The sequence below is a fragment of the Pseudophryne corroboree genome, chromosome 4, assembly GCF_028390025.1.
Source record: "Pseudophryne corroboree isolate aPseCor3 chromosome 4, aPseCor3.hap2, whole genome shotgun sequence".
NCBI lineage: Eukaryota > Metazoa > Chordata > Amphibia > Anura > Myobatrachidae > Pseudophryne > Pseudophryne corroboree.
The window spans coordinates 30679486-30695472 of NC_086447.1; the positions used below are offsets into that span (position 1 = coordinate 30679486).

The window sequence follows — 15987 nt, forward strand, 5'->3', positions numbered from 1 at the left end:
GCAGTGGTGGAATCAAAAGTCATCTGCTAAGAAGGAATCATGATTTCTACAAAGATTTTAACATTTTCTATGGACCTTGTCATCTGAGCATATCTTAAGCAACAACTATAAGTGCGAAAACAGCACATAAGGAAAAGGATGCATTGGCCGGGAATCGAACCCGGGTCAACTGCTTGGAAGGCAGCTATGCTCACCACTATACCACCAATGCTTGAGCTCTTTTCAAATGCATATAGTGGCCAATATGGAAATCACAACAACTGTTTGAAAGATATTTATAGCCTGCGCTGTAGCACCATTGGTGGAAGATATTCAAACAAAATTGGCAAATTGCATGACATTCCCAATTCAAGATTTAGGCTCATCCATACTTAAGGTTTTTATGCACCATTGAACTGATATACAGTGGTATCAAAACTGAGAAAAGAAAAGACCTTCGATTTACTTGCATATGGCACCTCAGTGAACTGTGTAAAATGTATTTACAAATCTTTAATCAGGCAGTGGTGGAATCAAAAGTCATCTGCTAAGAAGGAATCATGATTTCTACAAAGATTTTAACATTTTCTATGGACCTTGTCATCTGAGCATATCTTAAGCAACAACTATAAGTGCGAAAACAGCACATAAGGAAAAGGATGCATTGGCCGGGAATTGAACCCGGGTCAACTGCTTGGAAGGCAGCTATGCTCACCACTGTACCACCAATGCTTGAGCTCTTTTCGAATGCATATAGTGGCCAATATGGAAATCACAACAACTGTTTGAAAGATATTTATAGCCTGCGCTGTAGCACCATTGGTGGAAGATATTCAAACAAAATTGGAAAATTGCATGACATTCACAATTCAAGATTTAGGCTCATCCATACTTAAGGTTTTTATGCACCATTGAACTGATATACAGTGGTATCAAAACTGAGAAAAGAAAAGACCTTTGATTTACTTGAATATGGCACCTCAGTGAACTTTGTAAAATGTATTTACAAATCTTTAATTAGGCAGTGGTGGAATCAAAAGTCATCTGCTAAGAAGGAATCATGATTTCTACAAAGATTTTAACATTTTCTATGGACCTTGTCATCTGAGCATATCTTAAGCAACAACTATAAGTGCGAAAACAGCACATAAGGAAAAGGATGCAATGGCCGGGAATCGTACCCGGGTCAACTGCTTGGAAGGCAGCTATGCTCACCACTATACCACCAATGCTTGAGCTCTTTTCGAATGCATATAGTGGCCAATATGGAAATCACAACAACTGTTTGAAAGATATTTATAGCCTGCGCTGTAGCACCATTGGTGGAAGATATTCAAACAAAATTGGAAAATTGCATGACATTCACAATTCAAGATTTAGGCTCATCCATACTTAAGGTTTTTATGTACCATTGAACTGATATACAGTGGTATCAAAACTGAGAATAGAAAAGACCTTCGTTTTACTTGCATATGGCACCTCAGTGAACTGTGTAAAATGTATTTACAAATCTTTAATCAGGCAGTGGTGGAATCAAAAGTCATCTGCTAAGAAGGAATCATGATTTCTACAAAGATTTTAACATTTTCTATGGACCTTGTCATCTGAGCATATCTTAAGCAACAACTATAAGTGCGAAAACAGCACATAAGGAAAAGGATGCATTGGCCGGGAATCGAACCCGGGTCAACTGCTTGGAAGGCAGCTATGCTCACCACTATACCACCAATGCTTGAGCGCTTTTTCAATTCATATAGTGGCCAATATGGAAATCACAACAACTGTTTGAAAGATATTTATAGCCTGCGCTGTAGCACCATTGGTGGAAGATATTCAAACAAAATTGGCAAATTGCATGACATTCCCAATTCAAGATTTAGGCTCATCCATACTTAAGGTTTTTATGCACCATTGAACTGATATACAGTGGTATCAAAACTGAGAAAAGAAAAGACCTTCGATTTACTTGCATATGGCACCTCAGTGAACTTTGTAAAATGTATTTACAAATCTTTAATCAGGCAGTGGTGGAATCAAAAGTCATCTGCTAAGAAGGAATCATGATTTCTACAAAGATTTTAACATTTTCTATGGACCTTGTCATCTGAGCATATCTTAAGCAACAACTATAAGTGCGAAAACAGCACATAAGGAAAAGGATGCATTGGCCGGGAATCGAACCCGGGTCAACTGCTTGAAAGGCAGCTATGCTCACCACTATACCACCAATGCTTGAGCTCTTTTTGAATGCATATAGTGGCCAATATGGAAATCACAACAACTGTTTGAAAGATATTTATAGCCTGCGCTGTAGCACCATTGGTGGAAGATATTCAAACAAAATTGGAAAATTGCATGACATTCACAATTCAAGATTTAGGCTCATCCATACTTAAGGTTTTTATGCACCATTGAACTGATATACAGTGGTATAAAAACTGAGAATAGAAAAGACCTTCGTTTTACTTGCATATGGCACCTCAGTGAACTGTGTAAAATGTATTTACAAATCTTTAATCAGGCAGTGGTGGAATCAAAAGTCATCTGCTAAGAAGGAATCATGATTTCTACAAAGATTTTAACATTTTCTATGGACCTTGTCATCTGAGCATATCTTAAGCAACAACTATAAGTGCGAAAACAGCACATAAGGAAAAGGATGCATTGGCCGGGAATCGAACCCGGGTCAACTGCTTGGAATGCAGCTATGCTCACCACTATACCACCAATGCTTGAGCTCTTTTCTAAAGCATATAGTGGCCAATATGGAAATCACAACAACTGTTTGAAAGATATTTATAGCCTGCGCTGTAGCACCATTGGTGGAAGATATTCAAACAAAATTGGAAAATTGCATGACATTCACAATTCAAGATTTAGGCTCATCCATACTTAAGGTTTTTATGCACCATTGAACTGATATACAGTGGTATCAAAACTGAGAAAAGAAAAGACCTTTGATTTACTTGCATATGGCACCTCAGTGAACTTTGTAAAATGTATTTACAAATCTTTAATTAGGCAGTGGTGGAATCAAAAGTCATCTGCTAAGAAGGAATCATGATTTCTACAAAGATTTTAACATTTTCTATGGACCTTGTCATCTGAGCATATCTTAAGCAACAACTATAAGTGCGAAAACAGCACATAAGGAAAAGGATGCATTGGCCGGGAATCGTACCCGGGTCAACTGCTTGGAAGGTAGCTATGCTCACCACTATACCACCAATGCTTGAGCTCTTTTCGAATGCATATAGTGGCCAATATGGAAATCACAACAACTGTTTGAAAGATATTTATAGCCTGCGCTGTAGCACCATTGGTGGAAGATATTCAAACAAAATTGGAAAATTGCATGACATTCACAATTCAAGATTTAGGCTCATCCATACTTAAGGTTTTTATGCACCATTGAACTGATATACAGTGGTATCAAAACTGAGAAAAGAAAAGACCTTCGATTTACTTGCATATGGCACCTCAGTGAACTTTGTAAAATGTATTTACAAATCTTTAATCAGGCAGTGGTGGAATCAAAAGTCATCTGCTAAGAAGTAATAATGATTTCTACAAAGATTTTAACATTTTCTATAGACCTTGTCATCTGAGCATATCTTAAGCAACAACTATAAGTGCGAAAACAGCACATAAGGAAAAGGATGCATTGGCCGGGAATCGAACCCGGGTCAACTGCTTGGAAGGCAGCTATGCTCACCACTATACCACCAATGCTTGAGCTTTTTTCGAATGCATATAGTGGCCAATATGGAAATCACAACAACTGTTTGAAAGATATTTATAGCCTGCGCTGTAGCACCATTGGTGGAAGATATTCAAACAAAATTGGAAAATTGCATGACATTCACAATTCAAGATTTAGGCTCATCCATACTTAAGGTTTTTATGCACCATTGAACTGATATACAGTGGTATAAAAACTGAGAATAGAAAAGACCTTCGTTTTACTTGCATATGGCACCTCAGTGAACTGTGTAAAATGTATTTACAAATCTTTAATCAGGCAGTGGTGGAATCAAAAGTCATCTGCTAAGAAGGAATCATGATTTCTACAAAGATTTTAACATTTTCTATGGACCTTGTCATCTGAGCATATCTAAAGCAACAACTATAAGTGCGAAAACAGCACATAAGGAAAAGGATGCATTGGCCGGGAATCGAACCCGGGTCAACTGCTTGGAAGGCAGCTATGCTCACCACTATACCACCAATGCTTGAGCTCTTTTCAAATGCATATAGTGGCCAATATGGAAATCACAACAACTGTTTGAAAGATATTTATAGCCTGCGCTGTAGCACCATTGGTGGAAGATATTCAAACAAAATTGGCAAATTGCATGACATTCCCAATTCAAGATTTAGGCTCATCCATACTTAAGGTTTTTATGCACCATTGAACTGATATACAGTGGTATCAAAACTGAGAAAAGAAAAGACCTTTGATTTACTTGCATATGGCACCTCAGTGAACTGTGTAAAATGTATTTACAAATCTTTAATCAGGCAGTGGTGGAATCAAAAATCATCTGCTAAGAAGGAATCATGATTTCTACAAAGATTTTAACATTTTCTATGGACCTTGTCATCTGAGCATATCTTAAGCAACAACTATAAGTGCGAAAACAGCACATAAGGAAAAGGATGCATTGGCTGGGAATCGAACCCGAGTCAACTGCTTGGAAGGCAGCTATGCTCACCACTATACCACCAATGCTTGAGCTCTTTTCGAATGCATATAGTGGCCAATATGGAAATCACAACAACTGTTTGAAAGATATTTATAGCCTGCGCTGTAGCACCATTGGTGGAAGATATTCAAACAAAATTGGAAAATTGCATGACATTCCCAATTCAAGATTTAGGCTCATCCATACTTAAGGTTTTTATGCACCATTGAACTGATATACAGTGGTATCAAAACTGAGAAAAGAAAAGACCTTTGATTTACTTGCATATGGCACCTCAGTGAACTTTGTAAAATGTATTTACAAATCTTTAATCAGGCAGTGGTGGAATCAAAAGTCATCTGCTAAGAAGGAATCATGATTTCTACAAAGATTTTAACATTTTCTATGGACCTTGTCATCTGAGCATATCTTAAGCAACAACTATAAGTGCGAAAACAGCACATAAGGAAAAGGATGCATTGGCCGGGAATCGAACCCGGGTCAACTGCTTGGAAGGCAGATATGCTCACCACTATACCACCAATGCTTGAGCGCTTTTTCAATGCATATAGTGGCCAATATGGAAATCACAACAACTGTTTGAAAGATATTTATAGCCTGCGCTGTAGCACCATTGGTGGAAGATATTCAAACAAAATTGGAAAATTGCATGACATTCACAATTCAAGATTTAGGCTCATCCATACTTAAGGTTTTTATGCACCATTGAACTGATATACAGTGGTATCAAAACTGAGAAAAGAAAAGACCTTTGATTTACTTGCATATGGCACCTCAGTGAACTTTGTAAAATGTATTTACAAATCTTTAATCAGGCAGTGGTGGAATCAAAAGTCATCTGCTAAGAAGGAATCATGATTTCTACAAAGATTTTAACATTTTCTATGGACCTTGTCATCTGAGCATATCTTAAGCAACAACTATAAGTGCGAAAACAGCACATAAGGAAAAGGATGCATTGGCCGGGAATCGAACCCGGGTCAACTGCTTGGAAGGCAGCTATGCTCACCACTATACCACCAATGCTTGAGCTCTTTTCAAATGCATATAGTGGCCAATATGGAAATCACAACAACTGTTTGAAAGATATTTATAGCCTGCGCTGTAGCACCATTGGTGGAAGATATTCAAACAAAATTGGCAAATTGCATGACATTCCCAATTCAAGATTTAGGCTCATCCATACTTAAGGTTTTTATGCACCATTGAACTGATATACAGTGGTATCAAAACTGAGAAAAGAAAAGACCTTCGATTTACTTGCATATGGCACCTCAGTGAACTTTGTAAAATGTATTTACAAATCTTTAATCAGGCAGTGGTGGAATCAAAAGTCATCTGCTAAGAATGAATAATGATTTCTACAAAGATTTTAACATTTTCTATGGACCTTGTCATCTGAGCATATCTTAAGCAACAACTATAAGTGCGAAAACAGCACATAAGGAAAAGGATGCATTGGCCGGGAATCGAACCCGGGTCAACTGCTTGGAAAGCAGCTATGCTCACCACTATACCACCAATGCTTGAGTTTTTTTTGAATGCATATAGTGGCCAATATGGAAATCACAACAACTGTTTGAAAGATATTTATAGCCTGCGCTGTAGCACCATTGGTGGAAGATATTCAAACAAAATTGGAAAATTGCATGACATTCACAATTCAAGATTTAGGCTCATCCATACTTAAGGTTTTTATGCACCATTGAACTGATATACAGTGGTATAAAAACTGAGAATAGAAAAGACCTTCGTTTTACTTGCATATGGCACCTCAGTGAACTGTGTAAAATTTATTTACAAATCTTTAATCAGGCAGTGGTGGAATCAAAAGTCATCTGCTAAGAAGGAATCATGATTTCTACAAAGATTTTAACATTTTCTATGGACCTTGTCATCTGAGCATATCTTAAGCAACAACTATAAGTGCGAAAACAGCACATAAGGAAAAGGATGCATTGGCCGGGAATCGAACCCGGGTCAACTGCTTGGAAGGCAGCTATGCTCACCACTATACCACCAATGCTTGAGCTCTTTTCAAATGCATATAGTGGCCAATATGGAAATCACAACAACTGTTTGAAAGATATTTATAGCCTGCGCTGTAGCACCATTGGTGGAAGATATTCAAACAAAATTGGCAAATTGCATGACATTCCCAATTCAAGATTTAGGCTCATCCATACTTAAGGTTTTTATGCACCATTGAACTGATATACAGTGGTATCAAAACTGAGAAAAGAAAAGACCTTCGATTTACTTGCATATGGCACCTCAGTGAACTGTGTAAAATGTATTTACAAATCTTTAATCAGGCAGTGGTGGAATCAAAAGTCATCTGCTAAGAAGGAATCATGATTTCTACAAAGATTTTAACATTTTCTATGGACCTTGTCATCTGAGCATATCTTAAGCAACAACTATAAGTGCGAAAACAGCACATAAGGAAAAGGATGCATTGGCCGGGAATTGAACCCGGGTCAACTGCTTGGAAGGCAGCTATGCTCACCACTGTACCACCAATGCTTGAGCTCTTTTCGAATGCATATAGTGGCCAATATGGAAATCACAACAACTGTTTGAAAGATATTTATAGCCTGCGCTGTAGCACCATTGGTGGAAGATATTCAAACAAAATTGGAAAATTGCATGACATTCACAATTCAAGATTTAGGCTCATCCATACTTAAGGTTTTTATGCACCATTGAACTGATATACAGTGGTATCAAAACTGAGAAAAGAAAAGACCTTTGATTTACTTGAATATGGCACCTCAGTGAACTTTGTAAAATGTATTTACAAATCTTTAATTAGGCAGTGGTGGAATCAAAAGTCATCTGCTAAGAAGGAATCATGATTTCTACAAAGATTTTAACATTTTCTATGGACCTTGTCATCTGAGCATATCTTAAGCAACAACTATAAGTGCGAAAACAGCACATAAGGAAAAGGATGCAATGGCCGGGAATCGTACCCGGGTCAACTGCTTGGAAGGCAGCTATGCTCACCACTATACCACCAATGCTTGAGCTCTTTTCGAATGCATATAGTGGCCAATATGGAAATCACAACAACTGTTTGAAAGATATTTATAGCCTGCGCTGTAGCACCATTGGTGGAAGATATTCAAACAAAATTGGAAAATTGCATGACATTCACAATTCAAGATTTAGGCTCATCCATACTTAAGGTTTTTATGCACCATTGAACTGATATACAGTGGTATCAAAACTGAGAATAGAAAAGACCTTCGTTTTACTTGCATATGGCACCTCAGTGAACTGTGTAAAATGTATTTACAAATCTTTAATCAGGCAGTGGTGGAATCAAAAGTCATCTGCTAAGAAGGAATCATGATTTCTACAAAGATTTTAACATTTTCTATGGACCTTGTCATCTGAGCATATCTTAAGCAACAACTATAAGTGCGAAAACAGCACATAAGGAAAAGGATGCATTGGCCGGGAATCGAACCCGGGTCAACTGCTTGGAAGGCAGCTATGCTCACCACTATACCACCAATGCTTGAGCGCTTTTTCAATTCATATAGTGGCCAATATGGAAATCACAACAACTGTTTGAAAGATATTTATAGCCTGCGCTGTAGCACCATTGGTGGAAGATATTCAAACAAAATTGGCAAATTGCATGACATTCCCAATTCAAGATTTAGGCTCATCCATACTTAAGGTTTTTATGCACCATTGAACTGATATACAGTGGTATCAAAACTGAGAAAAGAAAAGACCTTCGATTTACTTGCATATGGCACCTCAGTGAACTTTGTAAAATGTATTTACAAATCTTTAATCAGGCAGTGGTGGAATCAAAAGTCATCTGCTAAGAAGGAATCATGATTTCTACAAAGATTTTAACATTTTCTATGGACCTTGTCATCTGAGCATATCTTAAGCAACAACTATAAGTGCGAAAACAGCACATAAGGAAAAGGATGCATTGGCCGGGAATCGAACCCGGGTCAACTGCTTGAAAGGCAGCTATGCTCACCACTATACCACCAATGCTTGAGCTCTTTTTGAATGCATATAGTGGCCAATATGGAAATCACAACAACTGTTTGAAAGATATTTATAGCCTGCGCTGTAGCACCATTGGTGGAAGATATTCAAACAAAATTGGAAAATTGCATGACATTCACAATTCAAGATTTAGGCTCATCCATACTTAAGGTTTTTATGCACCATTGAACTGATATACAGTGGTATAAAAACTGAGAATAGAAAAGACCTTCGTTTTACTTGCATATGGCACCTCAGTGAACTGTGTAAAATGTATTTACAAATCTTTAATCAGGCAGTGGTGGAATCAAAAGTCATCTGCTAAGAAGGAATCATGATTTCTACAAAGATTTTAACATTTTCTATGGACCTTGTCATCTGAGCATATCTTAAGCAACAACTATAAGTGCGAAAACAGCACATAAGGAAAAGGATGCATTGGCCGGGAATCGAACCCGGGTCAACTGCTTGGAATGCAGCTATGCTCACCACTATACCACCAATGCTTGAGCTCTTTTCTAAAGCATATAGTGGCCAATATGGAAATCACAACAACTGTTTGAAAGATATTTATAGCCTGCGCTGTAGCACCATTGGTGGAAGATATTCAAACAAAATTGGAAAATTGCATGACATTCACAATTCAAGATTTAGGCTCATCCATACTTAAGGTTTTTATGCACCATTGAACTGATATACAGTGGTATCAAAACTGAGAAAAGAAAAGACCTTTGATTTACTTGCATATGGCACCTCAGTGAACTTTGTAAAATGTATTTACAAATCTTTAATTAGGCAGTGGTGGAATCAAAAGTCATCTGCTAAGAAGGAATCATGATTTCTACAAAGATTTTAACATTTTCTATGGACCTTGTCATCTGAGCATATCTTAAGCAACAACTATAAGTGCGAAAACAGCACATAAGGAAAAGGATGCATTGGCCGGGAATCGTACCCGGGTCAACTGCTTGGAAGGTAGCTATGCTCACCACTATACCACCAATGCTTGAGCTCTTTTCGAATGCATATAGTGGCCAATATGGAAATCACAACAACTGTTTGAAAGATATTTATAGCCTGCGCTGTAGCACCATTGGTGGAAGATATTCAAACAAAATTGGAAAATTGCATGACATTCACAATTCAAGATTTAGGCTCATCCATACTTAAGGTTTTTATGCACCATTGAACTGATATACAGTGGTATCAAAACTGAGAAAAGAAAAGACCTTCGATTTACTTGCATATGGCACCTCAGTGAACTTTGTAAAATGTATTTACAAATCTTTAATCAGGCAGTGGTGGAATCAAAAGTCATCTGCTAAGAAGGAATCATGATTTCTACAAAGATTTTAACATTTTCTATGGACCTTGTCATCTGAGCATATCTTAAGCAACAACTATAAGTGCGAAAACAGCACATAAGGAAAAGGATGCATTGGCCGGGAATCGAACCCGGGTCAACTGCTTGGAAGGCAGCTATGCTCACCACTATACCACCAATGCTTGAGCGCTTTTTCAATGCATATAGTGGCCAATATGGAAATCACAACAACTGTTTGAAAGATATTTATAGCCTGCGCTGTAGCACCATTGGTGGAAGATATTCAAACAAAATTGGCAAATTGCATGACATTCACAATTCAAGATTTAGGCTCATCCATACTTAAGGTTTTTATGCACCATTGAACTGATATACAGTGGTATCAAAACTGAGAATAGAAAAGACCTTCGTTTTACTTGCATATGGCACCTCAGTGAACTGTGTAAAATGTATTTACAAATCTTTAATCAGGCAGTGGTGGAATCAAAAGTCATCTGCTAAGAAGGAATCATGATTTCTACAAAGATTTTAACATTTTCTATGGACCTTGTCATCTGAGCATATCATAAGCAACAACTATAAGTGCGAAAACAGCACATAAGGAAAAGGATGCATTGGCCGGGAATCGAACCCGGGTCAACTGCTTGGAAGGCAGCTATGCTCACCACTATACCACCAATGCTTGAGCTCTTTTTGAATGCATATAGTGGCCAATATGGAAATCACAACAACTGTTTGAAAGATATTTATAGCCTGCGCTGTAGCACCATTGGTGGAAGATATTCAAACAAAATTGGCAAATTGCATGACATTCCCAATTCAAGATTTAGGCTCATCCATACTTAAGGTTTTTATGCACCATTGAACTGATATACAGTGGTATCAAAACTGAGAAAAGAAAAGACCTTCGATTTACTTGCATATGGCACCTCAGTGAACTTTGTAAAATGTATTTACAAATCTTTAATCAGGCAGTGGTGGAATCAAAAGTCATCTGCTAAGAAGGAATAATGATTTCTACAAAGATTTTAACATTTTCTATGGACCTTGTCATCTGAGCATATCTTAAGCAACAACTATAAGTGCGAAAACAGCACATAAGGAAAAGGATGCATTGGCCGGGAATCGAACCCGGGTCAACTGCTTGGAAGGCAGCTATGCTCACCACTATACCACCAATGCTTGAAATCTTTTCAAATGCATATAGTGGCCAATATGGAAATCACAACAACTGTTTGAAAGATATTTATAGCCTGCGCTGTAGCACCATTGGTGGAAGATATTCAAACAAAATTGGAAAATTGCATGACATTCACAATTCAAGATTTAGGCTCATCCATACTTAAGGTTTTTATGCACCATTGAACTGATATACAGTGGTATAAAAACTGAGAATAGAAAAGACCTTCGTTTTACTTGCATATGGCACCTCAGTGAACTGTGTAAAATGTATTTACAAATCTTTAATCAGGCAGTGGTGGAATCAAAAGTCATCTGCTAAGAAGGAATCATGATTTCTACAAAGATTTTAACATTTTCTATGGACCTTGTCATCTGAGCATATCTTAAGCAACAACTATAAGTGCGAAAACAGCACATAAGGAAAAGGATGCATTGGCCGGGAATCGAACCCGGGTCAACTGCTTGGAAGGCAGCTATGCTCACCACTATACCACCAATGCTTGAGCTCTTTTCAAATGCATATAGTGGCCAATATGGAAATCACAACAACTGTTTGAAAGATATTTATAGCCTGCGCTGTAGCACCATTGGTGGAAGATATTCAAACAAAATTGGCAAATTGCATGACATTCCCAATTCAAGATTTAGGCTCATCCATACTTAAGGTTTTTATGCACCATTGAACTGATATACAGTGGTATCAAAACTGAGAAAAGAAAAGACCTTCGATTTACTTGCATATGGCACCTCAGTGAACTGTGTAAAATGTATTTACAAATCTTTAATCAGGCAGTGGTGGAATCAAAAGTCATCTGCTAAGAAGGAATCATGATTTCTACAAAGATTTTAACATTTTCTATGGACCTTGTCATCTGAGCATATCTTAAGCAACAACTATAAGTGCGAAAACAGCACATAAGGAAAAGGATGCATTGGCCGGGAATCGAACCCGGGTCAACTGCTTGGAAGGCAGCTATGCTCACCACTATACCACCAATGCTTGAGCTCTTTTGGAATGCATATAGTGGCCAATATGGAAATCACAACAACTGTTTGAAAGATATTTATAGCCTGCGCTGTAGCACCATTGGTGGAAGATATTCAAACAAAATTGGAAGATTGCATGACATTCACAATTCAAGATTTAGGCTCATCCATACTTAAGGTTTTTATGCACCATTGAACTGATATACAGTGGTATCAAAACTGAGAAAAGAAAAGACCTTTGATTTACTTGTATATGGCACCTCAGTGAACTTTGTAAAATGTATTTACAAATCTTTAATCAGGCAGTGGTGGAATCAAAAGTCATCTGCTAAGAAGGAATCATGATTTCTACAAAGATTTTAACATTTTCTATGGACCTTGTCATCTGAGCATATCTTAAGCAACAACTATAAGTGCGAAAACAGCACATAAGGAAAAGGATGCATTGGCCGGGAATCGAACCCGGGTCAACTGCTTGGAAGGCAGCTATGCTCACCACTATACCACCAATGCTTGAGCGCTTTTTCAATGCATATAGTGGCCAATATGGAAATCACAACAACTGTTTGAAAGATATTTATAGCCTGCGCTGTAGCACCATTGGTGGAAGATATTCAAACAAAATTGGCAAATTGCATGACATTCACAATTCAAGATTTAGGCTCATCCATACTTAAGGTTTTTATGCACCATTGAACTGATATACAGTGGTATAAAAACTGAGAATAGAAAAGACCTTCGTTTTACTTGCATATGGCACCTCAGTGAACTGTGTAAAATGTATTTACAAATCTTTAATCAGGCAGTGGTGGAATCAAAAGTCATCTGCTAAGAAGGAATCATGATTTCTACAAAGATTTTAACATTTTCTATGGACCTTGTCATCTGAGCATATCTTAAGCAACAACTATAAGTGCGAAAACAGCACATAAGGAAAAGGATGCATTGGCCGGGAATCGAACCCGGGTCAACTGCTTGGAAGGCAGCTATGCTCACCACTATACCACCAATGCTTGAACTCTTTTCGAATGCATATAGTGGCCAATATGGAAATCACAACAACTGTTTGAAAGATATTTATAGCCTGCGCTGTAGCACCATTGGTGGAAGATATTCAAACAAAATTGGCAAATTGCATGACATTCCCAATTCAAGATTTGGCTCATCCATACTTAAGGTTTTTATGCACCATTGAACTGATATACAGTGGTATCAAAACTGAGAAAAGAAAAGACCTTCGATTTACTTGCATATGGCACCTCAGTGAACTTTGTAAAATGTATTTACAAATCTTTAATCAGGCAGTGGTGGAATCAAAAGTCATCTGCTAAGAAGGAATAATGATTTCTACAAAGATTTTAACATTCTCTATGGACCTTGTCATCTGAGCATATCTTAAGCAACAACTATAAGTGCGAAAACAGCACATAAGGAAAAGGACGCATTGGCCGGGAATCGAACCCAGGTCAACTGCTTGGAAGGCAGCTATGCTCACCACTATACCACCAATGCTTGAGCTCTTTTTGAATGCATATAGTGGCCAATATGGAAATCACAACAACTGTTTGAAAGATATTTATAGCCTGCGCTGTAGCACCATTGGTGGAAGATATTCAAACAAAATTGGAAAATTGCATGACATTCACAATTCAAGATTTAAGCTCATCTATACTTAAGGTTTTTATGCACCATTGAACTGATATACAGTGGTATCAAAACTGAGAAAAGAAAAGACCTTTGATGTACTTGCATATGGCACCTCAGTGAACTTTGTAAAATGTATTTACAAATCTTTAATCAGGCAGTGGTGGAATCAAAAGTCATCTGCTAAGAAGGAATCATGATTTCTACAAAGATTTTAACATTTTCTATGGACCTTGTCATCTGAGCATATCTTAAGCAACAACTATAAGTGCGAAAACAGCACATAAGGAAAAGGATGCATTGGCCGGGAATCGAACCCGGGTCAACTGCTTGGAAGGCAGCTATGCTCACCACTATACCACCAATGCTTGAGCGCTTTTTCAATGCATATAGTGGCCAATATGGAAATCACAACAACTGTTTGAAAGATATTTATAGCCTGCGCTGTAGCACCATTGGTGGAAGATATTCAAACAAAATTGGCAAATTGCATGACATTCACAATTCAAGATTTAGGCTCATCCATACTTAAGGTTTTTATGCACCATTGAACTGATATACAGTGGTATAAAAACTGAGAATAGAAAAGACCTTCATTTTACTTGCATATGGCACCTCAGTGAACTGTGTAAAATGTATTTACAAATCTTTAATCAGGCAGTGGTGGAATCAAAAGTCATCTGCTAAGAAGGAATCATGATTTCTACAAAGATTTTAACATTTTCTATGGACCTTGTCATCTGAGCATATCTTAAGCAACAACTATAAGTGCGAAAACCGCACATAAGGAAAAGGATGCATTGGCCGGGAATCGAACCCAGGTCAACTGCTTGGAAGGCAGCTATGCTCACCACTATACCACCAATGCTTGAGCTCTTTTCGAATGCATATAGTGGCCAATATGTAAATCACAACAACTGTTTGAAAGATATTTATAGCCTGCGCTGTAGCACCATTGGTGGAAGATATTCAAACAAAATTGGCAAATTGCATGACATTCACAATTCAAGATTTAGGCTCATCCATACTTAAGGTTTTTATGCACCAATGAACTTACATACAGTGGTATCAAAACTGAGAAAAGAAAAGACATTCGATTTACTTGCATATGGCACCTCAGTGAACTTTGTAAAATGTATTTACAAATCTTTAATCAGGCAGTGGTGGAATCAAAAGTCATCTGCTAAGAAGGAATCATGATTTCTACAAAGATTTTAACATTTTCTATGGACCTTGTCATCTGAGCATATCTTAAGCAACAACTATAAGTGCGAAAACAGCACATAAGGAAAAGGATGCATTGGCCGGGAATCGACCCCGGGTCAACTGCTTGGAAGGCAGCTATGCTCACCACTATACCACCAATGCTTGAGCACTTTTCAAATGCATATAGTGGCCAATATGGAAATCACAACAACTGTTTGAAAGATTTTTATAGCCTGCGCTGTAGCACCATTGGTGGTAGATATTCAAACAAAATTGGCAAATTGCATGACATTCACAATTCAAGATTTAGGCTCATCCATACTTAAGGTTTTTATGCACCATTGAACTGATATACAGTGGTATCAAAACTGAGAAAAGAAAAGACCTTTGATGTACTTGCATATGGCACCTCAGTGAACTTTGTAAAATGTGTTTACAAATCTTTAATCATGCAGTGGTGGAATCAAAAGTCATCTGCTAAGAAGGAATCATGATTTCTACAAAGATTTTAACATTTTCTATGGACCTTGTCATCTGAGCATATCTTAAGCAACAACTATAAGTGCGAAAACAGCACATAAGGAAAAGGATGCATTGGCCGGGAATCGAACCCGGGTCAACTGCTTGGAAGGCAGCTATGCTCACCACTATACCACCAATGCTTGAGCGCGTTTTCAATGCATATAGTGGCCAATATGGAAATCACAACAACTGTTTGAAAGATATTTATAGCCTGCGCTGTAGCACCATTGGTGGAAGATATTCAAACAAAATTGGAAAATTGCATGACATTCACAATTCAAGATTTAGGCTCATCCATACTTGAGGTTTTTATGCACCATTGAACTGATATACAGTGGTATCAAAACTGAGAAAAGAAAAGACCTTTGATTTACTTGCATATGGCACCTCAGTGAACTTTGTAAAATGTATTTACAA

At 37.6% G+C, this 15987-nt stretch overlaps 27 non-coding genes across 27 annotated transcripts; all 27 read right to left on the minus strand.

Moving 5' to 3' along the window:
- Positions 1-139: 139 nt before the first annotated feature.
- Positions 140-211, minus strand: TRNAG-UCC (transfer RNA glycine (anticodon UCC)). The gene has a single exon. It is a non-coding gene; the product is annotated as a tRNA-Gly (tRNA).
- A 428-nt stretch (positions 212-639) lies between these two features.
- On the minus strand, positions 640-711 carry TRNAG-UCC (transfer RNA glycine (anticodon UCC)). Its single transcript has one exon. It is a non-coding gene; the product is annotated as a tRNA-Gly (tRNA).
- A 928-nt stretch (positions 712-1639) lies between these two features.
- On the minus strand, positions 1640-1711 carry TRNAG-UCC (transfer RNA glycine (anticodon UCC)). The gene has a single exon. It is a non-coding gene; the product is annotated as a tRNA-Gly (tRNA).
- A 428-nt stretch (positions 1712-2139) lies between these two features.
- TRNAE-UUC (transfer RNA glutamic acid (anticodon UUC)) lies at positions 2140-2211 on the minus strand. The gene has a single exon. It is a non-coding gene; the product is annotated as a tRNA-Glu (tRNA).
- Positions 2212-2639: 428 nt separating this feature from the next.
- On the minus strand, positions 2640-2711 carry TRNAG-UCC (transfer RNA glycine (anticodon UCC)). The gene has a single exon. It is a non-coding gene; the product is annotated as a tRNA-Gly (tRNA).
- Positions 2712-3639: 928 nt separating this feature from the next.
- Positions 3640-3711, minus strand: TRNAG-UCC (transfer RNA glycine (anticodon UCC)). Its single transcript has one exon. It is a non-coding gene; the product is annotated as a tRNA-Gly (tRNA).
- Positions 3712-4139: 428 nt separating this feature from the next.
- On the minus strand, positions 4140-4211 carry TRNAG-UCC (transfer RNA glycine (anticodon UCC)). Its single transcript has one exon. It is a non-coding gene; the product is annotated as a tRNA-Gly (tRNA).
- A 928-nt stretch (positions 4212-5139) lies between these two features.
- Positions 5140-5211, minus strand: TRNAG-UCC (transfer RNA glycine (anticodon UCC)). Its single transcript has one exon. It is a non-coding gene; the product is annotated as a tRNA-Gly (tRNA).
- Positions 5212-5639: 428 nt separating this feature from the next.
- TRNAG-UCC (transfer RNA glycine (anticodon UCC)) lies at positions 5640-5711 on the minus strand. The gene has a single exon. It is a non-coding gene; the product is annotated as a tRNA-Gly (tRNA).
- A 428-nt stretch (positions 5712-6139) lies between these two features.
- On the minus strand, positions 6140-6211 carry TRNAG-UCC (transfer RNA glycine (anticodon UCC)). The gene has a single exon. It is a non-coding gene; the product is annotated as a tRNA-Gly (tRNA).
- A 428-nt stretch (positions 6212-6639) lies between these two features.
- Positions 6640-6711, minus strand: TRNAG-UCC (transfer RNA glycine (anticodon UCC)). The gene has a single exon. It is a non-coding gene; the product is annotated as a tRNA-Gly (tRNA).
- Positions 6712-7139: 428 nt separating this feature from the next.
- On the minus strand, positions 7140-7211 carry TRNAG-UCC (transfer RNA glycine (anticodon UCC)). The gene has a single exon. It is a non-coding gene; the product is annotated as a tRNA-Gly (tRNA).
- Positions 7212-8139: 928 nt separating this feature from the next.
- TRNAG-UCC (transfer RNA glycine (anticodon UCC)) lies at positions 8140-8211 on the minus strand. Its single transcript has one exon. It is a non-coding gene; the product is annotated as a tRNA-Gly (tRNA).
- A 428-nt stretch (positions 8212-8639) lies between these two features.
- On the minus strand, positions 8640-8711 carry TRNAE-UUC (transfer RNA glutamic acid (anticodon UUC)). Its single transcript has one exon. It is a non-coding gene; the product is annotated as a tRNA-Glu (tRNA).
- A 428-nt stretch (positions 8712-9139) lies between these two features.
- TRNAG-UCC (transfer RNA glycine (anticodon UCC)) lies at positions 9140-9211 on the minus strand. The gene has a single exon. It is a non-coding gene; the product is annotated as a tRNA-Gly (tRNA).
- Positions 9212-10139: 928 nt separating this feature from the next.
- On the minus strand, positions 10140-10211 carry TRNAG-UCC (transfer RNA glycine (anticodon UCC)). Its single transcript has one exon. It is a non-coding gene; the product is annotated as a tRNA-Gly (tRNA).
- A 428-nt stretch (positions 10212-10639) lies between these two features.
- TRNAG-UCC (transfer RNA glycine (anticodon UCC)) lies at positions 10640-10711 on the minus strand. Its single transcript has one exon. It is a non-coding gene; the product is annotated as a tRNA-Gly (tRNA).
- Positions 10712-11139: 428 nt separating this feature from the next.
- Positions 11140-11211, minus strand: TRNAG-UCC (transfer RNA glycine (anticodon UCC)). The gene has a single exon. It is a non-coding gene; the product is annotated as a tRNA-Gly (tRNA).
- A 428-nt stretch (positions 11212-11639) lies between these two features.
- On the minus strand, positions 11640-11711 carry TRNAG-UCC (transfer RNA glycine (anticodon UCC)). Its single transcript has one exon. It is a non-coding gene; the product is annotated as a tRNA-Gly (tRNA).
- Positions 11712-12139: 428 nt separating this feature from the next.
- TRNAG-UCC (transfer RNA glycine (anticodon UCC)) lies at positions 12140-12211 on the minus strand. The gene has a single exon. It is a non-coding gene; the product is annotated as a tRNA-Gly (tRNA).
- A 428-nt stretch (positions 12212-12639) lies between these two features.
- TRNAG-UCC (transfer RNA glycine (anticodon UCC)) lies at positions 12640-12711 on the minus strand. Its single transcript has one exon. It is a non-coding gene; the product is annotated as a tRNA-Gly (tRNA).
- A 428-nt stretch (positions 12712-13139) lies between these two features.
- Positions 13140-13211, minus strand: TRNAG-UCC (transfer RNA glycine (anticodon UCC)). Its single transcript has one exon. It is a non-coding gene; the product is annotated as a tRNA-Gly (tRNA).
- Positions 13212-13638: 427 nt separating this feature from the next.
- Positions 13639-13710, minus strand: TRNAG-UCC (transfer RNA glycine (anticodon UCC)). Its single transcript has one exon. It is a non-coding gene; the product is annotated as a tRNA-Gly (tRNA).
- A 428-nt stretch (positions 13711-14138) lies between these two features.
- Positions 14139-14210, minus strand: TRNAG-UCC (transfer RNA glycine (anticodon UCC)). The gene has a single exon. It is a non-coding gene; the product is annotated as a tRNA-Gly (tRNA).
- A 428-nt stretch (positions 14211-14638) lies between these two features.
- TRNAG-UCC (transfer RNA glycine (anticodon UCC)) lies at positions 14639-14710 on the minus strand. The gene has a single exon. It is a non-coding gene; the product is annotated as a tRNA-Gly (tRNA).
- Positions 14711-15138: 428 nt separating this feature from the next.
- TRNAG-UCC (transfer RNA glycine (anticodon UCC)) lies at positions 15139-15210 on the minus strand. The gene has a single exon. It is a non-coding gene; the product is annotated as a tRNA-Gly (tRNA).
- Positions 15211-15638: 428 nt separating this feature from the next.
- Positions 15639-15710, minus strand: TRNAG-UCC (transfer RNA glycine (anticodon UCC)). Its single transcript has one exon. It is a non-coding gene; the product is annotated as a tRNA-Gly (tRNA).
- Positions 15711-15987: the final 277 nt, after the last annotated feature.